Source organism: Cervus elaphus, chromosome 14 (assembly GCF_910594005.1).
Source record: "Cervus elaphus chromosome 14, mCerEla1.1, whole genome shotgun sequence".
Lineage (NCBI taxonomy): Eukaryota > Metazoa > Chordata > Mammalia > Artiodactyla > Cervidae > Cervus > Cervus elaphus.
Genome location: NC_057828.1, coordinates 27,439,116 through 27,466,490, shown reverse-complemented (window position 1 = coordinate 27,466,490; position 27,375 = coordinate 27,439,116). Strand labels below are relative to the sequence as shown.

At 41.6% G+C, this 27,375-nt stretch overlaps 1 long non-coding RNA gene across 1 annotated transcript; it reads left to right on the top strand.

Annotated features, from left to right (window-relative positions):
- The first annotated feature begins 9,571 nt into the window (after positions 1 to 9,571).
- On the top strand, positions 9,572 to 22,040 carry LOC122707832. The gene is made up of 3 exons (XR_006344921.1): positions 9,572 to 9,700; positions 10,374 to 10,527; positions 21,918 to 22,040. It is a non-coding gene; the product is annotated as an uncharacterized LOC122707832 (long non-coding RNA).
- The last annotated feature ends 5,335 nt before the right edge of the window (positions 22,041 to 27,375 follow it).

Sequence of the window (27,375 nt, the reverse complement as noted above, 5' to 3'; positions counted from 1 at the left end):
AACTTCTTCTCTGTTGGCAAGGCCAAGAGGGATAAGAGAAAGCTAATGAAAACATCACAGTTCTGTTTCAATTAGTAAGTCAGCCTGGTCAACAAGAAAGATGCCTACAGATTTTAATTAGTCTCGGGGGAGGAGAACAGAATGTTCTAAGATGTCCTTGCTCACCCTCATATTGCATTATCTGGGCCACAGGGTAGATGCAAACTTTCCCCCAGGGCTCAGGATGTCTGCCTAGAAATAAAATTCAAATTCACTGTTAACCTTTTTACTACCATGTTGTTTCAAAACAGAAAATGTTCAATGGGATTAGCTTTAGAGATGCAAAGTCTGTCCAGTTTCTAAATACAGGTCAGTCTTATTCCTAGAACACTAACCTCAGAGGACACAAATGTTGGGGGAGGGGAAATTCCATCCAGGAAGAGTGGTCAGCAATAGCTAAGATGAAATCTAGGTCTGAGTTCCAATGCTGCTCTCACAAATAATTCTAGAAAACAATTCCTTCACTTCTCTATGCCTTGGATTCTCCACCCATATAATGGGGCTGATTGTGTCCCCATTTTGCTTGGGAATCCTCAAACCCATGGCACAAGTCCTGACTAACATGTTTCAGGATATGCAAAGATCTCACTACTAAATGATGCTGTCATGTTCCATGAGCTTTTCTCCTCCTTATATTTTCAACTTGTGAACTCACATCTGTTAGGGTAAGTTAAGTTTTTCTGTGACAGACACCTAACCTCCAAATCCCCAAGACTTATTTCTTACTTTCTTAACAGTCTGCTACAGGTCACCCTGCTTTCTTTGGTGGCCACCTTTCAACAGTGGTGAGAATCTGAGTTGCTTCCATCTTGCAGCTTTGCTATCTCAGTGGCCTTTGCTTCCAGCCACAGAGGCAGGAGAGAGCAGGTGTGGTGCTTCCATTCCCCCTTGACTGCCTCGGACAGCAAACACTATGTATCACTTTACTCACACTTATGCCCATGAGTGTCATATGACCCCATCTTAAGTGCAAGGGAGACTGGGAAATATGCAGGAGCTTGTGGAATATTTGGGGAGCACTAGTGTTTTTGTCACATCCCCATGAATGTCATTTGTTCTGTTAATGGGCAACCAACTTGCGAGTTGCTATGAACTAGAGATATAAAGATGCAGAAGACCCAGGTCCAACCTGAGGAATTCATAATTGGGAGATGGGTGTAGGGGAAGATGGAAAGAAGTCAACTATTGGGCTATCCACAATTTCTTGGAGGGATGAAATATGTAGGAGAGGCAGGAGTGATAAACTTTATGACAAGTAAGGCTCCATTGGACATGAAAGAGGTCCTTTGGTTCTTGAAGGAGGATCAGGTCTTTCCCAGGGGGTGTTGGGCTGAGTGGATCTCATGGTAGAGAAAAAGGAGCTTCAAGTCAGACTCCCTTTCTTTTTAAGCCGTAGTCAACAGGGGACGCTCTTGGCTCTATTTCTTAGGTCCCAACTAGTATTCAAAATATGCTTGCAATTTGCCCTAAATTTCAAAGAAGCATAGAACAATCTGTGGTCCTATTTTGGTTTGTTTTTCTGGAAAAAAACAAAGAAGACAGAGAACAGAAAATAGAATCCATATTAACTTAAAGAGGATATTCTGCAATATTGAATAGGGTTGAGGCTTGCACTTATAAAAATGAGTTAGTATAGGCTGAAGCCTCCATTTCACAGCTCCCCAGTTGAATGATTAAAATGAAAAGTCTTAAAGGGGGCAAGAAAATGGAATAAAATCTTTGAAGCTAGAACTGAGGCAAAGTGAAGTCGCTCAGTCATGTCCGACTCTATGCGATGCCACGGACTGTAAACTATCAGGCTCCTACGTCCATGGGATTTTCCAGCAAGAGTACTGGAGTGGGTTGCCATTTCCTTCTCCAGAGGGTCTTCCCGACCCAGGGATCGAACCCGGGTCTCCCACATTGTAAGCAGACGCTTTACCATCTGAACCACCTGTGAAGAACTGGGGCAGGGCCTCCCTAAATTACTCCCTGCCAGGCTCACTCAATAACATTGCAGGTGTCAGGAGTGGGCCTGTGTGCTGTGGTATTCAACTATTTTGCATAAAAGCTTTGATAGCTGCCTCTGCCAGAGAGTCCCTCCCTCTCACTGATTATTTACAACCACATCACCCTGGAAGACTAGCATCATGACTTAAGAAATCAGGATCCAAGCCTAAAATCACCATTTCCAGAAAACAACAGGATATTACAGCAGAACCCTCTGGATGGTACTGTTTTCAGAGGCTCAGACAGCCACTTTTGATGTGGGTGCTTTCAGAAAAGTCATTGGTCAGAATACCTTGTATCTGTACTTGTTTTTCAGTCACTAAGTCATGTCAGAATCTTTGCAACATCATGGACTGCAGCACGCCAGGTTCCTCTGTCCTCCATTATCTCCTGGAGTTTGCTCAGATTCATATCCCTTGAGTCACAGATGCTATCTAACCATCATATGCTCTGTCATCCTATCTCATATCGCCTTCAATCTTTCCCAGCATCAGGGTCTTTTCCAATGAGTCGACTGTTTGCAACATGTGGCCAAAGTATTGGAGTTTCAACTTCAGCATCAGTTCTTTCAATGAATATTCACAGTTGATTTCCTTTAGGATTAACTCCTAAAGGTTTTATCTCCTTGCTGTCCAACAGACTCTCAAGAGTATTCTCTATCACCACAATTTGAAAGCATCAATTCTTCAGCACATTTGTATAGTATGTAATTATTTGCAAAGCACCTTTACATATCCATTGAGTCAGTTAAAAAATAAAGACCAGTGTCCAGGAGGGTGTGCGAAATGAACACTTTACATTATTATGAGAAAACATAAATTTCTGCAGCTTTTTTGGAGGCAGTTTGATAGTGTCTGCCTTTTATTTCTTTAGATTTTTTGGCTGCACTGTGTGGCATGTGGGATCTAGTTCCCTGTTGTTGTTCAGTCGCCCAATCGTGTCTGATTCTTTGTGACCCCATGGACTGCAGCACACCAGGCCTCCCTGTCCCTCACCATCTCCCAAAGTTTGCCCAAGTTTGTGTCCATTGCATCAGTGATGCCATCCAGCCATCTCATCTTCTGACGCCTTCTTCTTCTGCCTGCTGTTTTTCCCAGCATCAGGGACTTTTCCAGTGAATCAAGTGTTCATATCAGATGACCAAAATTCTGGAGCTTCAGCTTCAACGTCAGTCTTTTCAACAAGTGTTCAGGGTTGATTTCCCTTAAGATCGACTGGTTTGTTCTCCTTGATGTCCAAGGGACTTTTAGGAGTCTTCTCCAGCACCACAGTCCAAAGGCATCAACTCTTTGGCATTATGCCTTCTTTACGATCCAGCTCTCACAACTGTACGTGACCACTGGGAAGACCATCGCCTTGACTATACGAAACTTTGTCGGCAGAGTAATGTCTCTGCTTTTCAACACACTTGTCTAGGTTTGTTATCACTTTCCTGCCAAGAAGCAATCATCTGATTTCATGGCTGCAGTCACTATCTCCAGTGATTTTGGAGCCCAAGAAGAGGAAATCTGTCACTACTTCCACCTTTTCCCCTTCTATTTCCCATGAAGTAATGGGGCCAGATGCCATGATCTTAGTTTTTTTTAATATTGAGTTTAAAGCTGGCCCTTTCACTCTCCTCCTTCACCCTCATCAAGAGGCTCTTTAGTTCCTCTTTGCTTTCTGCCATTAGAGTGGTATCATCTGCAAATATGAGGTTGGTGTTTCTCCCACCTATCTTGATTCCAGCTTGTATCTCATCCAGCCTGGCATTTCTCATGATGTGCTCAGCACTCAGTAAACAGGTTAAACAGACAGAGTGACAGCGGACAGTCCTGTTGTACTCCTTTCTCAGTCTTGAACCGACAAGTTGTTCCAAACAGTATTCTAACCATTGTTTCTTGATCTGCAACAGGTTTCTCAGAAGACAGGCAAGATGGTCTGGTATTCCCATCCTTGAGAACTTTCCACAGTTTGTTATATCCACACAGTCAAAGGTTTCAGTGTAGTAGATGAAACAGAAGTAGATGTTTTTCTGGAATTCCCTTGGTTTCTCTATGATCCAGCGAATGTTGGCAATTTAATCTCTGATTCCTCTTCTTTTTCTAAATATAGCTTGGACATCTGGAAGTTCTTGGTTCGCATAATGCTGAAACCTAGCATGCAAAATTTTAAGCGTGACCTTACTAGCATGGGAGATGAGTGCAATTGTCTGATGGTTAGCACATTCTTTAGTCCTACCCTTCTTGGGAATTGGGATGAGGATTGACTTTTCTGGTCCTGTGGCCACTGCTGGATCTTCCAGATTTGCTGACATATTGAATGCAACACCTTGGTGGCATCACTGAATTTCACCGCATCCAGTTTTATTAAGAGTAGTGCTTCCTAAGTCCCATTTGACTTTGCACTACAGAATGTCTGACTCTGGGTGACTGACCACACCATCGTAGTAATCGGTTCATTAAGATCTTTTATTGTACAGTTCTTCTGTGTATTCTTTCTATCTCTCCTGGATCTCTTTAGTGTCTACCAGGTTTCTACCAATTCTGTCATTTACTGTGCCCATCTTTGGGCAAAATGTTCCCTTGATATCTCCAGTTTTCCTGAAGACATCTCTAGTCTTTCCCCATCTGTTGTTTTCTTCCAGTTTTATGCACTGTTCACTGAAGAAGGCCTTCTTGTCTCTCCATGCTGTTCTTTGGAAATTTGCATTTAGTTGGATATACCTTTCCCTTTCTCCCTTGCTTTTTGCTTCTCTTCTTTCTTCAGCTATTTGTAAAGCCTTCTCAGATAACCACTTTGCCTTCTCACTTTTCTCTGGGATGGTTTTGTTCACTGCCTCCTGGACAGTATTATGGACCTCTGTCCATAGTTCTTCAGGCACACTGTTAACTAGATCTAATCTCTTGAATCTATTCATTACCTGTACTGCATATTCATAGGGGATTTGATTTAAGTCGTACCTGGCTGGCCTAGTGGTTTTCCCTGCTCTCTTTAGTTTTAGCCTGAATTTTGCTATAAGAAGTTGATGATCTGAGCCACAGTCAGCTCCAGGTCTTGTTTTTGCTGACTGCATATAACTTCTCCATCTTCAGCTACAAAGGATGAAATCAATTTGATTTTGGTATTGACCATTTGGTGATGTCCTTGTGAAAGTCATCTCTTGTGTTGTTGAAAAAGAGTATTTGCTATGACCAGTGCATTCTCTTTGCAGTTCTCTGATCTGGGATCAAACCTGTGCCCCCAGCACTGAAAGTTTAGAATCTTCACCACTGGACCACCAGGGAAGTCCCCAGCAGTGTCAGTTTTTTAAACCTAGAAGTCACACTTCTAAGAATTTATCCTTCAATGGTGTTTGCTCAAAAGCTAAACATGCAAGTGAGTTTATTGCAGTGTTCTTTGAAACAGTAAAAAGCAAGGGAAAACTTACTGTCTACTGGGGAATGTCCAAATAACCCATGATATACAGGAACAATAAAACTCAGATTTTATTAAACATGAGATAAACCTGATGTCCTGATACGGTAGGATGGCTATGATAAAGTTATCGGTGAAAGTCCAAGTGCACTAGTGTGCATGCATGTATTATATATGCGTGTGTATGTGCGTGTTATGTGTGCCTCTGTGTAATCTGTATAAGCGTAGACATTACATCTAACATATCAGAGGTCACCTCTTGGGAGTGGGTTTGAGATGAAGAGAAACATTAAAGTAGGTACTGTACCTATTTCCTTACTAAAAAGAAAAAGCAAAACTGACCTCTTTTCCTGCTTTATAAGTGTGTGTTTATCAGAGGGAAAGCAAACACCAATGAACACACTCGGGGTCACCCTACCCCTATCTGGTACCCAACTAAACAAGATCCTAAGCCAGTTGCTGTAGGCTCCTAATTCCTTACAAAACAGCTTTATCTGGACCTTGACTATGGTGGATATCTTTCTATAACTTTGCACATATGCTAGTCATTTGTGAAAACTGCTTCTTTCTAAGCATAGATTGCTATCTGTGTCTTTACATACTTATGGTATATGTAATTTTAAAACATTTGGTGAGCTATCTTTTCAGAATAGTAGTTCCCAAACAAGCTTGCACATTGGAATCATGTGGAGAGCTTCAAAAACTGTTTGTGGGTTCTACTTCTCCAAAATTTGGTTTCATCAGTCTAGCTAGGCAGAGCAGCAAGTTTTTTTTTTTTTTTTAATTCCCAAGAAATTCTAATACATAACCAAGGTTGAGGGCCTCTGTTCTAAAATTTAGACTAACTTATGAAACTTTTTTGCAAGTAAATGCTTTTTATTTTTTAAATGATACTTTTGTCTTGAAATCTTTCTTAATTACCTTTTGGGGGGCAAATTATTTACAGAAGTCATGTATTATTTTATAACTACAGGAAAAGAGGGAATTCCCAGGCTGTCTAGTGGTTAAGACTCTGTGCTTCCTATGCAGGGGTCACAGGTTCAATCCCTGGTTGGAGAACTACGATCCCACATGCTGTGCAGCACAGACAAAGTCAAAAGATAAAAAGAAAAAGAATAAAGAAAAATGTTATCTATGTAAAATATAATCATATTGTTAACTTGATTTTGAAAAGTAGATTTTTTCAGCACTATGAAATAGGTGACAATGAATTCATCATCTCTATTTATCAGTGAAGAACTTGGAGCTGATGGATTTTCCCAAGCTCTACAACTCCTAAATGGCAGAGCTAGATTCAAACCTGGTCATCTCACCTTAAGTCCTAGAATCTTTGTGGTTATCTCACTGCCAGCACCACAGGGCTAGGATCTGGCCACGAATGCAATTTCTTGCTAACCAGTTGTAGGAAGTTGGGAAAAGCAAAAAAAAAAAAAGAAAAAAATCCAGTGGAAATAGCTCTTGGTTAAGATTGACAAAATTCAGGCTTCAAACCTTGCTCATCTACTCTCAGCTGTGTGACTGTCTCCTGACCTCTCTGGTTGCCAGCCTTTGTCAGCTTCCTGATTCATATCTGCTTGAACTCCCCACTGTTCTGCTCGTTATAGGGCAGCCACTAGCCATGTATGTCTATTATGACTGAATTTTTAGTTTGATTTAAATTTAAATTGTGTGGGTGCACACCCCACGGACTGTACCCTGCTAGGCTTCTCTGTCCAGGAAATTTTCCAGACAAGAATATTGGAATGGGTTGCCATTTCCTCCTCTAGCGGATCTTCCCGGCCTGGGGATGAAACCTGAGTCTCTTGTGTCTCCTGCAGTAGCAGGTGGATTCTTTACTACTGTGCCACCTTTAGATTAAAACTTACATAGCTACATATAGCTAGTGGATCTATCTTGGCAATGCAGGTCAGAGTGATTTTACAGGACACCCCACCCACCCTGAGATTTGTTTCATAACAGGAAACATGTATTTGATGACACTTTGCTTATAAATAGTTTAAGAAGTAAGTCTGATGGAGAAAGACAAATATCATATGATATCACTTAGATGTGGAATCTTAATAAACAGATACATTTATAAAATGGAAAAAGACTTAAAGACAGAGGAAACAAACCTTTGGTTACCAGAGGGGAGGGTGGAGCAGGGAGGGATAAATTAGGAGTTCGGGATTAACAGATACATACTATTGTATATGAAAGAGGTAAACAAGGACCTCCTATTTAACACAGGGAACTATATTCAATACCTTGTAATAATCTATAATGGAAAAGATCTGAAAAAATATATATCCATATATGTACATATAACTGAATCACTTTGCTGTACATTCAAAGCTAACATTTTGTAAATCAACTATACTTCACTTAAAAGTAAATTGCTCGAGCACCATTACATACAGCATGAAGTAAAACGCGTTCAGCACGGCATTTCCAAGCCAGCTGCTCTATCTCTGCAGTTACAGTCCAGCGGTACCAACATAATCATCACGCTCCGAAAGACCATCATTTTTCTCATTCTCTTCCGTCTGCGCCCAAAGCCCACCAGCATTCTCTTTTTGGGGATTCTGCCCATCCTTCAAGGCACAGCTGAATACACCTCAATTAAGAATTCCTCCCACCCCGACACTTCCACTGCTCACTCCTCAGCTCCCCAGTGAAATGAATCACTTCCGCTAGCGCTTCCAGCATCCATCTTATTACACGATGGTTAGTGATTCAGGTCTGATAGGGAGAGAGACAGAGACAGTTCAGTGAAGCTGGGTCGGTGCTCTGATGGAGAGAGGCCAGGATGCCCTGGAGAAGGGACGATGGTAGCCATGCTGGAGAGACTGGATCCTCTGAGGACAGATGTGAAGACAGGGTACATGAACAAGAGCATTTATTAGGGGCAATGCCTGAGAGAGAAAACAGGATGGGGAGCTGGAAGTGGCTGAAAGGACTGTCAGACCACACCACAGACATGCCACGGATTTCAGAGCAGCATCTGGCTGTGAGCCAAATGTGCCCCGTCGTCAAAGGATTCGAGGTGCATTTACACTAACCATAGAATGTGACACATGAAGTAAAATACCTGTGATTGAGCACTGTACAAATCACGGTTGTTTTTATCGTAAACCTCCAGAAACGATTATAATGGTAACATCGGGAGAATATCTCAGAGTTAACAAGGAGACCAACAGATGGAAATTAACCAATTACAGTACAGATGTTGTTTTGGAAATTGAATAAGAGACGGCATGCAAAATGAAGGCTCTAGTTTTGCTATCAAAATCTCCTAAGTGAATTTAGACCTTGGATTTGGTAACTGGTGAGGCTATGAAACTCCTTTCCCCCTGGGTCTTCAACAGTGTAAACAACCACGCAGTAAGAGTTGAGTAAGTATCTGCCACGTACTTATCCGTGTGCTAGATGCTGTGGGAAATTAGGACCGTAAGAGGAGGCTTGTGCTGTGTAGGAGCACATTGAGGAGGTGAGCCCATACTCATCCGTGACATAAAGATCAAGGAACAAGACTGGATATAACGTTGAGAGACAAAGCATCACCTGCTCAGACAGAGGAAATGGAGCCTGTCCTTAACCAGGAAACCAGGCAGGACGTGCCATAAGACACTGTTATGTCACTCTCATTAGGGATAAATATTTGAAAGACCTTAGAAATGACAAAAACCAAATAAAGATGGGAGTGAAATCAGTGAGATGGAATGCATGCAAATCTGCAATGAAGATGTTGTCATTAGTGGCTGAGTAGGATCTTCCTTGGGGTTCTGAACATTAAGCCCCGGCAATCACCCAAGCTTCTGGAATAAAGTCATGTTTCATTCTGAGATTCTGAGCCACTGACCTGAGCTTTACTCACCCTGTCCTTCAAGCTTCCCAGGTGAGGGGCAGTTTCTCTGCTCTTGCGGCCAAAGATGGGTCTAATCGACACTCCCACCCCCAGCCCTGGCCTCAGGTTCCCTTTGCAGAGAGAGGGAGGCTCCGGCTGAGTCATCCCAGTGATAAATGCTGTAGTCACTCTAGGGAGGTGTCCCCAGCTGCCCCTGCTGGAGGACAACCAAGTGAGTAACCCGGCCCGCGTCACGTGGTCCTGGAATGAGGCTGGCTCCGGACCATGCCAGGTCCGTGCAATGAGCGAGGCTGCTTACAACACACACGCTGACCCTGACAGCTCCCTTGAGGAAACAGGAGGCTTATCTGGGGGTCTCTCAGACTTAACAATTGAAACTGCAGATGAAAGGCTCGTGAGCCAGTGGACAGGCAACCAAAGCTGATGCAAGTGAGTTCTTAGAGAAGAAAGTTCTTGGAGAAATGTTGCCTGGCAGCCTCTGGGAGGAGATTTCTGGGAATTATCTTCTGCTTTCTTGCACATTCTGTCACCCTCCCCAACACAGCCCTTATGGCTGTTACAAAAGCATCAGCAGCTTGCTTGCCCAGGGGAGAGAAGAGAGAGAAATAATTTCCAAGGTTCAGGATGATGGAAAGGCTAAAAGGCCACCATCAGAATCAGAGTCTGGAAACCACATGACCTAAACTCCTCTCCTTGGTGTTGGCCACAGTGACTGGAGTTTTGGGGAGCCGATACCACAGATCGAACCCAGACTTTGTGTAGTCTCACCCCAAGGAAATTTTATCCCAAGATCTTTGTATCACTATGGGTGGAGTTTGAATATTTGCTCTGGGCTTTAGCAAGTCCTTCAACTTGATCATCCATGTCATTTCTTTGGGTCTCAACCATGTACTCTAGTCCCCTAAATTCTCATATTCTCTTTCCCTCTCTTTCTTCTTGTCCTCCTTCACATCTTCCTGTCTCTTTCTGTCTCTCCCTTCCCCTCTCCTTCTCTCTCTTTCCCTTTCCCAGGTTGACGTCTGTCCCCTTTAAGCACTTTGTTTTATTACAGTCATGAGTTTCAGTGGCTAACTTGTCCTTTCTCTCTCTGCACCCTCTCCAGTGTCTGTTCAGAGGTCTGGGGTGCCTGCAGCAGCAACCCATCAGCAGATTGCAGAAGATACAGAGGCTCCCTGCCCCTGGGGCCTGTCATGCAGCAGCCCATAGGTTGTCATTGCCAATCGGAAACCATGCTGTTTTCTGGTGTCAGCGTAAAGGTCAGTGCTCCCCAGACTTAAAGTAGGGAGAACAGCATCAGTGGCTTCTGAATCTGAGGATGATGACAAGTTGGAAAAACTTGGGGGTGTGTGTGTGTGTGTGTACACATGTGTGAGTGACTGTTTGACTTTCCAAACTCCTTTCTTCTTCAACCAATGCTTTTTTCAGGATTGTTGTGGACAATATGCTCTCATCTATTCTGAATAATACCCAGGGACATCAGACAATGTGGAGAAGACTCTGCTCAGTTTATAGACAGGCAAACGGAACCCGAGACAATTCATTGAGAGTCTCCCAGATGCTTGGTGGTAAAATAGGGTTTAGAGATTAGTTCTGATCCTCCACCACTAGGGCCCCTTCTTCTAGAACAGGTAAGATGTGCCAAGGTTTACACAAGTAAATTGGTACAGATAGAGGGCTTTGGGTTAGGAGCTAGGGAACCTAGATTCCAGATGCAGCTCAGCCTTCACCAGCTCTGGCATCAAACAAATCAACTCTTCCTTCTCTGAGCTTCAGCTTCGAAAATTGTCAAGTCATGAGTTTAGATGATTATGGAAGTGTCTCAAAACCATGCTGTTCCAAAAGTCTGGATTCCTACAACTAAGGGAATGGTTTCAGAATGAACAAGATTGTGGTTCTTTCCATCTGGCTCAGCTATGGGGTGGACTCGCAGCACTCAGCCCCGATAGTCAGCGCCCCTGGTGAACCACAGGGAACTTGTCCAGGTTGATCTCTCTGCAGATACGATAGAAAGCAGCCTAATTGTGTGCTGCTTGAGTATGGTCAAGTATCTCACAGTACCTCTCCACCTGGATTATATAGGGAGATCTTCCGGAGTAAAGACCTCTTTGCCATTGAACTTCAAAAAAAAAAGACTATCTAGGATGTTCATTTACTAGAGTTCCTCTACCTCAAGTTCTCAGGTGGCATAGTGGTAAAGAATCCACCTGCCAATGCAGGAGACACAAGAGCTATGGGTTTAATCCCTGGGTCAGGAAGATCGCTTAGAGGAGGAAGTGGCAACCCACTCCAATATTCTTCCCTGAGAATTCCATGGACTGGCAGGCTCTAGTCCATGGAGTCTCAGAGTCAGACATGCCTGAAGACTGAGCAGACACATACCTGAAGTTTGCCTATCTGGGCAGGTCACCTATGGCCACTGATTAGAACATTGGCACAGATGAATTAAACAAATCAGCCCTTTGTCACCTACTTAAGTGAATAATTGTTCAAGAGAAAATGGGACTCAGTGAGGTAGAAAGGCAAATGGCTAAAATAAAGACAGTGTCTAGGGAGATTCAGACAAGCTCATGATGGCAGTGAGGGTGACTAAAAGCAGTGTGGGCCAGTGGGGAGTAAAGGAGGCATTGCTGATAATAAACATTATCTCTACGGCCAGGATGTTTCAGAGCTTGGGGTGTTTCAAAGAGAAGGAGTACTAGAAGTCTTGTGCCTGAAGCAGAAGCCTGGAGATTACTTAGCTAGTGTTCTGGTCCCAGACAATAAATTACCTCTGTCATCTAGAAAATAAAACTATATACTTTCCCACTTATTTAGTTCCCACTATGTACCAGGTAGTGTTTCTAAACCTCACAACAAGCCTGAAAAATAGGTATAATGGTCTCTATTTTATGTGGGAACCTGTGGCATAGAAGGGTTATTTGCCTGAGGCCACCTAGAGGGGCTCAGGTTACTCTGACCCCGTGACTGGCGTCTTCTGCCATAAGGCCCATCCATGCCAGTTTCACAGACTTCTAAGGAAGAGTGCTAAATAATGTGTTCCCTGGACTCTGCTGATAGTTCATAGAACTGATACCAAGAAAGATCCTAGTGTTGAATCGAAAGCTCCCCTACATCCAGACTGAGTCTCCTTTCCTTCATTGAGGATACAACTTTTTTGCTATGCTTCCCCTTCATAAAGATAACATTCTTGGTCTTGATTTTGGGGAAATAAACATTTGGTTTTAATGGATGGTAATTGTGCTCCTGGTGCTGTGATTCAAACTGTGGGTTCTTGGGTGGATTTGGAAAGGATGGTCAAAGCCCTGCCGACCATGAAAGCCTATATATATATATACATATATATATATATATATTACACAGACACACACATATGTATGTATGTTTTGTTTGCTGTTGTTTTGTCATTAAGTCCTGTCTGACTCCTTTGTAACCCCATGGACTGTAGCCCGCCAGGCTCCTCTGTCCATGGGATTTCCCAATACTGGAGTGGGTTGCTATTCCCTTCTCCAGGGGATCTTCCCAAACAAGGGAATTGAACCTGTGTCTCCTTCATTGGCAGGCAGATTCTTTACCACCGAGTCACCTGGGAACCCCATATATATATATGTATGTATGTTTATGTGCATATATAACTGAATATATAACTGATATAACTGAATCACTTTGCTATACAGCAGAAATTAACATTATAAATCAACTATATTTCAATAAAATGCAAAAAAGATTTTTTAACCTAATAATCCAAAATAATTCAAGTTTAAAAGACTTTCCTCAGCAAAATATCTTCTACTTGTTATGTATCTGTTTTGGGACAGTCTGTTTTGGTCCAGACTGTGAAGGTTACATATAAAATCTCCAGGCTCTACTGTATTGTGTTTTTGAGACCTTCTTCTCAGGTATTTTATGGTTGACAGGAAAAATATTAGAACTTCCTATAGCTCTGACACTGAAAGGTTAAATCCAGACCATTATTTCACATGCCCAGAACGTGATACATCCATCAAGAGTTCCATGTTCCCCACAAGCTATGTTCCCTGGGCACCTTTTCCTCCTGTCTCAGGGGACAGGTGATACCAGTTGTTTTTATCTTCTCCTCACTCTCTTTTCATTTCCTTTAATTTGAGCTTTTTAAAAATTTAACTTTTTCCAAATTTTTTTTTGCAACTTAACAGATAATTATTACATTTTACATACACACAGCATATAGTACTGTCTATAAAAGTTGAGAACTTTCCAGTTAAGATATTTCTTGTTTAAAGTAGGCCTCCAACTCTATAGTAGAATATAGGTTTAATTTATGATCTCTCTTGTTAAATATTGCAGTTATAGGTTAGTTGGGCTCCCTTGGTGGCTCAGTGGTAAAGAATCTGCTTGCAATGCAGGAGACTTGGATTTGATCTCTGAGTCAGGAAGATCCCCTGGAGAAGGAAACGGCAACCCCTTGCTGGAACCTGGTGGGCTACAGTCCATGGAGTTGCATGACTTGGACACAACTTAGCAACTAAACACCACCATAGATTAGTACTTTATAAAGGCAAATACAGAAAGATGGGTAGGTAGATTTTTTTATTTTGATGACAAACTGAAGAATTCTTATTTCCAACTTTAACAAAATGTGAGGCTATAATCATGCCTTCATCCATGCTGAAGTTAAAGATGGTCTGTCATTAAGCTTCACTTTTAACTTCAAATGTGGCTTAAACCCAACCGTATCATATTGAATGGAAATGACAAACCCTATAGTGATAAGGCAGAGAATGTCAGACTAGATAAAAAGGCATGTCCCAACTTCATGCTGTTTAAAAGAAATGGAATTTTTTATTTTTTTAAATTTGTCCCACTCTCCTCCCTTTCTCCCTTTGGTATCCATAAGTTTGTTTTCTGTGTCTTTGAATCTATTTGTTTCATAAGTCAGTTCATTTGTATATGTTTTTTAGGATTCCACATAGAAGTGATATCATATGACATTTGACTTTCTCTGTATGACTTACTTCACTTAGTAAGATAATCTCTAGGTCCATCCATGTTGCTGCAAATGATATTATTTCATTCTTTTTTAAGGCTGAGTAATATTCAGTTGTATATATGTACCACATCTTCTTTATCCATTCTTCTGTTGATGGTCATTTAGGTTGCTTCCATATCTTGCCTAAGAAAAACTCTTTCTCCTGTGTCCTCCTATACGAGGAGCCCATAGACTGCCTCTCACTCTAGAGATTTATAACATTGTGCTAGATATGGCTATTGCCTGAAAAAGGTTATCATGTAGGAAACATCCCATCCTGGAAAATGGGCCAGATACCAGCACCCAAAACTCTGAAACCTAAAAACCAAAGACAACGCTTTGGAATTTCCCTGCCTCCTCTCTCCCTCCATCCCAGATTCTTTTTAAGTGGTAAGATCTCTCTAAAATGGATTTCAAAATTTTTTTGAATGATTGCTTGCAAGATTTGAAATCTACTCAATTAAACGAATACAAAATATAAAGCTAAAAGAAATGTTTCTTTTCTGTTCAGTCAGTATGAGGGGGAGATAAGGCAATGTACTTAAGAGTTAGTATTGTAAACTTGGCCCTATTTCGAAGGCCCCAACTAAAATGTATTCAAAATATGCTTGCAATTTTCCCCCAAAATTCAAGTAAGAATAGAACAATCCGTGGTCCTATTTTGGTTTGTTTTCCTGGGAAAAAGAGACAGAGAACAGATGATAGAATCCATATTAACTTAAAGAGGATATTCTGCAAATATATCTCACTGGTGTTGTCACTCACCCCACCCCATTCCAAGACGTATTCCAACACATTTGAATCTCCACCTTCCTAAACCAATACTGCATGGAGCTTTTTATTTTCATAAACATAGTTTTTACTTTAGTCAACTCATAACCTTTCCTAGATGAGGAAAGGATAATTTTTTTTTCTATCTAAAGCCCAGACTTTCAAGAAGTAAAATTACAAAAGTTCCCTTTATCCATTGTAACCTGGTCAACAAATAATCAGTATTCAGTGGAACAGGCCACAGTCGGCTTTCTTGCAATAAAACTGCCTAGATAATCATCATTCAATTACTTATGGAACACTTACTTTGCATCCAGCATGAGCTGGAGACAACATAACAAAGTAGATGGATGAACTATGAATCCCACAGATCTGGGTTTGGTTTCCAGCTGTGCAATTTACTAGCAGTCTTACATTGGCCAAGGTTACTTAGATTTTATCAACTTAAGTTTCTTCCTTTGTAAAATAGTTATATTAGTAACTATTTCATGACTTGTAAGGATTCAGTTAAATAAATGAATATATGTAAAGCTCTTTGCCCAATGCCTGGCACATAGAAAGTGTTCAATAATTGTCAGCTATTGCTATAATAAGAATGAAATGAGGTTCAAGGAATGAGAAAATGCCTTCCAACCTTTAAGATACCTTTCATATTTTCAGGAGTCAAAACTAACAGCGTGATAAACATTGAAAGGTAGTATTGAAACAAATGCTAAATTATTTGATTCGGTCTGTATAGGTTATGGAATTTGTCAATGGCATTTGTGTATCTATGCATACCAATGCTTAGTTACAATATGGCATCTTTTGTGGATATTAAATGTGAAGTTAAATGAATTACATTTCTTATAAATTAAGTTAAATTTGTTAAATTTATTACAAATTAATTAAAAATACTCCAAATACTTTTCATTTTGATTCAAGTATTTCCAACTATTTAGACATCTAACAAAAGGAAAGAGGGCTGTTCTTTCCTGTGTAATTTGAGGATACATGTTGGTTTCATATTGAGGGCATTTCCAAGTTGATGAACCAAAGGTAGGCCTGAAATTATTGCTATGCTGTTGGTCACAGCTCCCAAGAATGGGTCACAGATAAGAGGCAAAACTGTAAGCCAGGCCACAACCCATAATTGAACACACATTCCTAAATTTAGACTTTCTTTCCTAAGTGAGTTTTTGTTGGGTGAGGGTTCAGGGAACATATCCATCAAATGTTGTTCCAAGCACAATGTCACTCTCCCCATAATTTCAGAGTAAACAAACTTCAATGAATGGCAGGTATAAAATATTGTAGACAAGGTCAAGGCTATTAAGAGTCTCTTATAGAACCTTCGAGTACTCGCCAGGGAAAGAAGTCATGGCGGGCCCCTGCTTGACAGGGAGGTCACTGCCTTGAGGCCTGGGACCCAAGTGCAGGATAAAACATAGTGACTGCGGAATGGTCAGGCTTTGACATTGGACTTTTCCTCAAGGACTGCAGCTGCCCTCTATCGCCACACCCTATCAGCAGGCTCTGGATGAAAACATAGACATTCAACATTGTCTCCAGGAAGAAATTTAGAATCAAGGATTCTTGGGGTTATGGGAGGCCTTAAAAGACTATCTGATTCAAGGAGCTTTCTGAAGCTTGAGTCCCTTCTGATCCATCTTCCCAAATAGTTGATCAGCTATTGTGTTACAACAGCTGCTAACGGGGAACCGGTCCTTTTATAGATGCAGATTTCTCTCTTAGGACTATTCTAACAAGTATTGATCTCCATCTAGATTGGAAAGTCCTTGAAGAGTGATTGTGCCTGATTTAAAAAAAATTTTTTTGTTTATTTTAATTAGAGGTTAATTACTTTACAATATTGTAGTAGTTTTTGCTGTACATTGACATGAATCAGCCATAGGTGTACATATGTTCCCCATCCTGAACACCCCCTCCCACCTCCCTCCCTACCCCTTCCCTCAGGGTCATGCCAGTGTACCAGCCCTGAGCACCCTGTCTCACGCATTGAACCTGGACTGGCGATCTATTTCACATATGGTAATATACATGTTTCAATGCTATTCTCTCACATCATCCCACCTTCACTTTCTCCCACAGAGTCCAAAAGTCTATTCTTTACATCTCTGTCTCTTTTGCTGCCTCATGTATAGGGTCATCATTACCATCTTTCTAAATTCCATATATATGCATTAATATACTGCAATGGTGTTTTTCTTTCTGACTTACTTCACTCTGTATAATTTTTGGAGGCTCAAAAATCACTGCAGATGGTGATTGCAGCCATGAAGTTAAAAGACGCTTACTCCTTGGAAGGAAAGTTATGACCAACTTAGACAGCATATTAAAAAGCAGAGACATAAAAAAAAAAAAAAAAAAAAGCAGAGACATTACTTTGTCAGCAAAGGTCCATCTAGTCAAGGCTATGGTTTTTCCAGTAGTCATGTATGGATGTGAGAGTTGAACTATAAAGAAAGCTGAGCCCCGAAGAATCGATGCTTTTGAACTGTGATATTGGAAAAGACTCTTGAGAGTTCCTTAGATTGCAAGGAGATCCAACCAGTCCATCCTAAAAGAGATCAGTCCTGAATATTCATTGGAAGGACTGATATTGTAGTTGAAACTCCAATACTTTGGCCACCTGATGCTAAGAGCTGACTCATTGGAAAAGACCCTGATGGTGGGAAAGATTGAGGGCAGGAGGAGAAGGGGACAACAGAGGATGAGATGGTTGGATGGCATCACTGACTCAATGGACATGGGTTTAGGTGGACTCTGGGAGCTGGTGATGGACAGGGAGGCCTGGCTTGCTGTGGTTCATGGGGTTGCAAAGAGTCAGAAATGACTGAGCGACTGAACTAAACTGAACTCTGTATAATAGGCTTCAGTTTCATCCAGCTCATTAGAACTGGTTCAAATGCATTCTTTTAATAGCTGAGTAACATTCCATTGTGTATATGTACCACAGCTTTCTTATTCATTCATCTGCTGATGGACATCTAGGTTGCTTCCATGTCCTAGCTATTGTAAACAATGCTGCGATGAACATTGGGGTACACGTGTCTCTTTCACTGCCTGATTTTACCTTTGTAAACACAGCGCCTAGTACAGAATCTAGCACATAGCAAGTGCTTGTTGAATAATAATAATACTATTAATAATTATTATGTTGTTATGTTATTAAGTGCTCAGTATATGCAAGATCTTATATTAGTCATTTTCTCTGCTTTGCCTCATTTAATCCTCAAAACAGCCTTCTGTGATAAGCATTCTTTTTAGCTCTATTTTTGCAGAATAAAAAAATATGACTCAGAGAGTCTAAGTAAATTGCCTAAGGTTGCACCACTAGTTGTTGACAAAGTAAGGATTTGATACAAATATGTGGCTCCGAGCTTGAGTTCATGTCATTGCTATTTTGGATCAACAAATAAACTAATGAGAAAAAAATCAGTAGACCTGTAACTTTTGCCATTGATCTTAAATATCCATTTGTTGCTGGTCAAATCCCTTTTTCATATGACATGAGCCATGTTTAAAAACAGCTCCGAGTTGTCTTTACATCTTGTTCTTCCTCTGTCTTTGTATTTTTCATGCTCTATATAACTGTATGTTCCTCATATGGGTAGCTTCAAGTCCCTTTGTCCTCTGAATATCTCCTAAGAATCCACCTAATGAAATTTTTTATTAATTTATTTTTTATTGGAGGATAATTGCTCTATAGAATTTTGCTGTTTTCTGTCAAATCTCAACATGAATCAGCCATGGGTGCACATATATCCCCTCCCCTTTGAACCTCCCTCCCATCTCCTTCCCCATCCCACCCCTCTAGGTTGATACTGAGCCCCTGTTTGAGTTTCCTGAGCCAGACAGCAAATTCCTGTTGGCTATTGTTTTACATGTGGTAATGTAAGTTTCCATGTTACTCTTTCCTTACATCTCGCCCTCCCCTGCCGGTTCTAATGAGGTGGATGAACCTAGAACCTATTATACAGAGTGAAGTGAGTCAGAAAGAGAAAGATAAATACCATATTCTAACACATTTATACGGAATCTAGAAAAATGGTACTGAAGAATTTACTTACAGGGCAACAATGGAGAAACAGACATAGAGAATAGACATGAATTTTTTTTAAAAAATTATTTCTTAGTTATTAACATTCACCTTTTACCTGGTCAAATTCTGAAACTGCTGTACTTCCTCCCATTTGGTGGGGCTCCTCCTGATGGACTCTTTTGGTGAGCCAAGCTTCTTTCAAGGCATGTCCTGAGTGGGGTGGGGTAGTGTTTGCATTGCAAAGCCATCTTCCAACTTCTCACTGACTACTTAATAACCCACATGCCCCATCATACAACCTGGAGACTCTGGGTAATACAGTTCTGCCCCACTACCCATCAGCAGGTAGACCTGCCTTCTCTGTAGTTGCTGCAGTGAGGAATCTTAGTGCATTCTTCCTCACCTCAAGGCCTTGGACCCATCAGCATGGATCCTCATGGATTACGAGTCTAATAGAAGTGAAGTATCTAAATTATCCTTCATGCTATCTAGGTTATATCTATATACGTATCTGTATCTTCATCTGTATGAAGATGAACAGCCCCTGCTAAGATCTGATGAAAACACCCTAACTCCGGCACAGGACTTAGAAAGGAGATGCAACCCATCAGTGACAGATCAAGAGCCAGATAAAGGACTCCAGATTTCTGATCTCCAGTCGAGGGTTCTTGCAAGTGGCAGGATGCAGCTTTCTAGTCCAGATGTCTCAAAAGTTGCTTCCTACTTCCAGTCCTGAAGGTTTCTCAGTTGCTGTGATTTAACATGAAGGAGCTCTGAGAGCAAAGTTATAAATAATACTCATGTTAGCCCTGGGAGGAAGGAGATAAGGTGGTCCACCAAACTGCCATTCTTCATGAGACCCCAAGTAGACCATCACTTCTCAGTAGCTCCTGGTTTCTCAGGTTGGTATCTTATTCAACTCTCTCTTGGTTTTTTTTTTTTTTAATTTTTGTTAAAGAGAGCTTGGGAATAGACTATTTTATTTATTTATTTTTGGCTGTCTCCAAGGCACATGAGTTCTTGGTTCCCCAACCAGGTATTGAACCTGCACCCCCTGCCTCAGAAGCATGGAGTCTTAATCAGTGTACCACTAGGGAAAGCCCCTCTATCTCTTCTTTTTGCATAGGTGCTGGACTAGAGGTAATTGGGGTGGTGGAAACAACTGTGCTCTTGTATCTGAATTAGTACATTGTCATCTTGCCATCCCTCTCCCCCTAAATCTCTTATGAGGTGAAAAAGATTCATGTTTTGAGAAAACACAACTCTATTATGTCTCCACAAAAGAAGCAAATAGCCTAGTGAAAATTAACTAGGATGGAAAACACCTTAATTGTTTATAATAACATTCCCCTATAAAAACCTCATCCATACAATGGGCTCAGTCGCTTCAGTCGACTCTTTGCAACCCCACGGACTGTAGTCCACTAGGCTCCTCTGTCCATAGGATTTTCCAGGCAAAGATATTGGAGTGGGTTGCCATTTCCTCCTCCAGGATCCGTATAGTAGGCACTGAAAACTTAGGTGCAGATCAAGGTCAGGCAAGTGAGTCAGTGAGTGAAACAGACCAGGAATAAAATGAATGCAGAAGGGTGAAGACTGTGCCACATTATAAGACTCGAGCCCCATCGCAGGGGGAAGCTGTCCACTCCAGCTAAGTGTGGTTGCCAGACCGTCTGACTTGTCGAAAGAAGCCAGACATCTAGGTTTTATGTAAGTTATTAAACATCTGCAACTAGTTTAATTAAAACAAAACAAAAAAAGACATGATGTGGGACATGTGTGTCTCATTCTGCAACCTCTTCAGCACAAAGAGAGGAGAACTTCATATTAGCATATGAAGCATAAGCTAAAATTGCATCATAGAGAAGAACTGGAGCCAAGACAGTCGAAGTACATTGCCCAATGGCACAATGAGCTCATGGCAGAGCTGGATTTCATCTAAACCCAGAGCTAAGCTCTTCTTGTTGGGTCATATTGCTTTCCATACCGAGAAAGACATTGAAACAAGAGGGTGTCAACAAACCAAATGGAGTTTTGACCCGTGGATTCTATGACAGCAAGTCCACAAGTGACCACCTCACCGAAATTCCTTGTTCTCTCTGGATCTCAATGTCCCCATTTGCTGAGTGAAGCACCAAGGACTGGAGGACAGCTAAAATTTCTGCATCTAGACTGCAAGCCATGAGCTGAACCTTTGCCTGCTTTGTAAGGGGTGGCATCCCGTGGCATATAGAAGACCCTCACTAAGCACTTCTCGTCTGAGTGAAAAATCTTTAAAAATGCATGATGAAGTACCTCTGGTGTCTAAAAGAAAGGTTACTCCATTCATTCATCCAGTTCACAAAGAGGTATTGAGCACCTACCATGGATGTATTAATGTTTTATTCACTCCATGAAACTACATAAATGAATCACTCCTACATCGTTGCTATTCACTTGCTTGGTTCTGTCGAACTCTTTCTGACCCCATGGACTACAGCACACCAGGCTTTCCTGTCTTTCACTATCTTCTGGAGTTTGCTCAAACTCAAGTCCATTGAGTCGGTGATGCCATCCAACCATCTTATCCTGTCACCCTCTTCTCCTCCTGCCCTCAGTCTTTCCTAGCATCAGGGTCTTTTCCAATGAGTCAATTCTTCACATCAAGTGGCCAAAGTATTAGAGCTTCAGCTTCAACTCCTATATAATGAGACTAATAGTGATAAGAACCAAGTTTGCAATGCTTTTATGCACATAATACTGTTCTGAGCATGTTGTATGTAGCAATTTATTTAATTCTAACATCTTATAGGAATGCATATATGATTCTTATCCTCACTTTACAGATGAAAAAGCTGCAGTGAAGAGAAGTTAGGAAATCTGCCTGCTGCTGCTACTGCTGCTGCTAAGTCACGTCAGTCGTGTTCGACTCTGTGTGACCCCATAGACGGCAGCCCTCCAGGCTCCCCCATCCCTGGGATTCTCCAGGCAAGAACACTGGAGTGGGTTGCCATTTCCTTCTCCAGTGCATGAAAGTGAAAAGTGAAAGTGAAGTCACTCAGTCGAGTCCGACTCTTAGCGACCCCATGGACTGTAGCCTACCCGGTTCCTCCGTCCATGGGATTTCCCAGGCAAGAGTACTGGAGTGGGATGCCCTTGCCTTCTCCGAGGAAATCTACCTAAGGTCACACAATTAGTTTGGCAGTGCCAGATTTTAACCCAGATTCTTTGGCTCTCTGGCCCTCACCCTTAACCATAGTACTACACACACGTTGAAGAAAAACAGCATTTATCAAATCTTACTTCTTTCTAGATACTGACTTAGCTAGATACTTCTGCCACACATTAACTGTTTACTCCTTACAAAAATCCAGTAGGTTGATACTTTTATCACCATCTTTTTATCAAAAACTGTCAGCAACGTTCTCAACACCACCCAGCTAGCGAATTCCAACAGGAGCTAGAAATGACAAGGGCTGCAGGAGAGAAGTGAGATGCTGAAGGAGTTCTTGGAGGGGGAGATAATGTGTCCAAATGAGGGGTTCATAGCCCATTCTCCACCCTCATTGTCATCACCTTTGGCTCTCTGTTGCTTTGACCTGTGGGTAGAGTCATTGCTGAGGACTTAATCTTCCCTTGGCTGCCCAGAGGGCATTAGTGGCCAGTTTTGGAAGCTCAAGCTCTTTCTTTGTGCTCCTAGTAGATTATCTAGGTCAGACTCAAAATCGTTCATCAATGGTTCTTTGCAGAATTATCTGATATTTCATTTACAATGCAACAGTGCTTTAGTTCCTAATGCAAAATTAGCTTTTTTCTGAAGACACACTTCTGGAGAGCTGAAGGTCTGCATCTTCCTTATGGGGGAGGAGGTATTCAGGGAAGATGAGCAGAGAGGAAGAGACCTCAGAGCAGGGAAGAGCAGGGAAGACATCCAGTCCACCACTGTTTGGCAGGTGAATGCATAGCCCCAGAGCAGGACCTGGGTTGTGTGGTCTTCCAGGCAGACAGTAACCCACAGTGGCAGGGTTGTCTCTCACGATTAAGCTCTTGAGTGTGCCCCGAAGCTGTGGCCTGGGATGGGGGGGTACCCTCAGTTAATAAATGAAGCAGAAAGCATTGCTTTCTGCGCTCTTTTGACAATGTGATTTGGTTGATTTTCCAGGAATAAATAAATCCAAAGGGCTACCCAAATCCATACCCAAGCTGTTATCTCAGTCCTAGAGAAAACTAAATGCAGAAGGCATTGTGTCTAAACATTGACCAGATGTGTGAAAAACTTATTTTAATAAAAAGGCACGGTGACTCACTGAAAAATAATGCCTGGGTCCTGCTGTTTTAAATTACCTTTTGATGGTTTAAAGAATCCATGTGTTGTTCTAGTGGAAGACCACATTGGAATGTTGGACTCTGAGTTCATAGTGTCATTTTTAGACAGAGCACTTCTCTGCTTAAAGACCACCACTCAGGGGCTTAGGGATTGAGAGTGAATTTTCACAGGACACCCTATGTCCCCAGTTCTGGTCTTTTATTGCAGTCTCCTTCATGTCTTATGCTTTCTGTTTACTTCCCCTGCCAGGACACTGGTCATCCCTGTATCCCCACTTCCAGGTTAGCCTACAAGTCTTCCTGCTTCCCATCTCATCGTCACTTCAATAATGTTGTTCAGTCACTAAGTTGTTTCTGACTCTTTGCGACCCTGTGGATTGCAGTATGCCACACTTCCCCGTCTCACTATCTCTTGGTGTTTGCTCAAACTCATGTTCACACAAATGTTGTCACACAAATCCTTCCTTCCTGCCTTCCCACTTTGCATATATCTTTTCATTCTCTCTTCCTTTCACTCCCCACCCCCTTTCTTACTGATAGATGCCTAAACCCCGTGCCATGTTGGATAATCCACTGAAGTGATAAAAAATGAGGAAGACTGAGTCTCTGCACCCAAAGGCTTACAGAGGACTGGGAGAAGAAGGACATATGTAACGATGAATGCTTATATCCTGTACAAATTCATATGTTGAATCCTAACCACCAAGGTGATGGTTTCTGGAGATGGGGGCCTTTGGAAGGTGGTTGGGTCATGAGAGCGGAACTCAAATGAAAGGTATTAGTGCCCTTGTAATAGAGACCCCAGAAAGATCATTCATCCCTTCCATTATGTGAGGTTATAGCAGAAGACAGACATCTATGAGGCAGGAAATTGATCCTCACTAGATACCAGATCTGCTGATGTCTTGATCTTGAACTTCTCAACCTCCAGAATGATAAGAAATAAATGTTTGTTTTTTTTAAGCCATCTAGTCTATGGTATTTTTGTTATAGCAGCACAAATGGACAGGACAGCATGCAAATCATTAAGTGCAGTACAAACATTGCAAAATCTTTATAGAAATGTATAGAAGATTCAAATGGAAAAACCCAAAGAAGATAGTGGCCAACTATACTTAGAGTAGGTGGCCATGGAAGGCTTTATAAAGGAGAAGGGATTTGAGTTAAGTCGTTAAAAGACAGGTGTTTCTGAGAGAGAAGACAGAATACATTCCATGCAGATGAGGGCCTCAGACTTGAAGTGACCTGTCCTTTAAAAGTACTTGAGTATAAGGTGGTGAGAGACAGGACTAGAGTTAGGGCAGGCTAGATCATATAGGGTGGTATATGCCACAAGAAGATCTATATACTTAGGCATCAGGGAGCCAGGGAAAGATTTGAAAAGGGAAGAAATAGATTTGGATTTTCTTTTTGAAAGACCAGTGTGATTGTAGGGTGGAGGATAATCGAAAGAAACAAGACTGACAGCAGAGTTAAAGTTGTTAGGAGCCCAATGGACTATGGGAGAAAAGGTTAAGTCCTGGATTAGGAAAGTAGCAATGAATTTGGAAGGAACAGTTAGATAGGAAAAGTAAAGAAAAATAGAACCAATAGAACCCGAGCAGTGACTAGAATGGATGCATAGAAGAAAGAGAACTGAGATCAACTCCAAGTTAATGAATGACACCAATATCCACACGGCCACGGGAGGTAAGAAAAACAGAGGAGCAGATCGAAGGAAGTAGAATCAGGGATAGATTATATCTGAGGGCCACAGGAAACACTGAGGCAGACACATTCAGTGGTCAATCATTAATACAGACAAGATGTTTGGGTAAGCTCTGATCTGCAGCTACAGACTGAGAGACGTGATCCAACGGCTGCATTTAAATGTTGAGAATGTGTGAGACCCCTGTGAAGAGTACAAAGAAGTAAAAAAAAAAGGCCAAAGCCAACTTAAGCGATGTCAGCATCAAGAACATTAAGATGTTAGCTTAAGAGCTAAGTCAAGAAAGAGTAATCTGCAAAAAAGACTGGGAGGAAACTAAAAATGAACTCTCTCAGGTAAGTGAATGAGTGTTTTAATAATGACAGAATGGTCAGAGATATTACAAAACTGAGAAACCACAAGAAATGAAGGCAGATTTTTCATACCCTCTGCATCTATCACTTTCAATCAGGGTCTTTTATGATTGATGTCAATTTCATTATCCCAAAGTGTTCCCCACTTCTTGATATGGGTTTCTTCAAAGGGACCAACTTCCTGCAGTCTTACCTTCCCCACTTCTGATCAAGCTCCAATTTTCATTCGAAGGTTGCTCAATGATTAACTCCTCCTTGAAATTACCCACGACTGTGATTTCTGCCTCTCAGAACATTGTCTGTGGTAGTTCACTCTCCCAACAGGCAGGACAGTTTTTGATATAAAGTTTTTTAAGCTTTGTACCTCCAGCGACCAGGCCAAGAAACTCCCATTGTCAGTTAATGTCTGGCCAACACATCCCAGTACATGACATGCTTCTACACATGCTTCCTCCTTGAGTCCTCACAGTACCTCCATTAGGTCAGAACTGACATCATTTCACTTGACATTTCAGGAGACCAAGTACAGATGAGGCACATATCATTCAATGTGTGTGTGTACGTGTGCTCAGTCAGGCTTGCCTCTTTGTGATCCCATTGACTGTGGCCCACCAGGCTCCTCTGTTCATGGGATTTTTCAGGCAAGAATACTGGAGCTTGTTGCCATTTCCTCCTCCAGGGAAATTTTCTTGATCCAGGAATTGAAGCCAAGTCTCCTTGTCTCCTGCATTGGCAGAAGGATTCTTTACCATGAAGCAAGTGAGGAACACTGTATCATTCAATAGTCTTAATAAATAATAATCTTAATATATACTAATGATGATAAAAAAGCTATTTCTTCTTTGTAGCACGTGCTAAAACTTTTCAACTGAGAAGATATATATTCATTTTCTATTGCTGCTATCACAAGTTGGTACAAAGTTGCTGGCTTACAACAAATTTATTAACTTAAAATTCTTAGATTAGAAACCCAAAGTGGGTGTCCCAATTGACATCAAGGTGTAGATAGGACTACCCTTCTTTCTGGAGACTCTGGTGGAGGATCTGTTTTTTTAATCTTTTTCCTTTTCAAGTTTCTGGAGGCCACTCCTTGGCTCTTGGCTCCCTTCTTCCATCTTCAAAGCCAGTGATGTCACATCTTTCTGACTCTTCTTCCATAGTCTCAGCTCTCCCTGATCACACATGGGGAAGATTCTCTACTTTCAAGAACCGATGTGACTTTGTTTTATTGGAGTATAATTGCTTTATAATGTTGTGTTAGTTTCTGCTGTATAGCGAAGTGAATCAACTGTTTGTGTACATACATCCCCTCCTTCTTGGGTCTCCCTCTCACCCGCGCATCCCACCCCTCAGCACGGAGCACCAAACTGAACTCCCTGTCACACGGCAGCTTTCTGCTAGCTATGTGTCTACACAGATACACGTCAGTCCCAGTCTCCCAATTCATCCCGCCCTCCCCTTCTCCCTGGGTCCACAAGTCTGTTCTTTATGTCTGTGTCTCTATTCATTTCTAACATCTTTTTAGATTCTCCATACCGGCTTCCCTGGTGGCTCAGAGGATCAAGAATCTGCCTGCAATGTGGGAGACCTGGGTTCAATCCCTGGGTTGAAAAGATCCGCAGGAGAAGGGAATGGCAACCCACTCCAGGATTCTTGCCTGAATTCCATAGACAGAGGCTATAGTCCATGGGGTCAAAAAGAGTTGGACATGACTGAGTGGCTTGCACTTTCATATAAGTTAATACACAAAATTAGTTTTTCTCTTTCTGACTTACTTCACTCTCTATGACAGATGTTGGCTTAAATAAAGATTCCTTTGCCTTTTTTTTAAATTAAAAAACAACAACAACAAGGTGATTAGATTAGCTTTACCTGGGTAATGCAGTATTCGTTCCCCATCTCAACTTCTTAACTTGA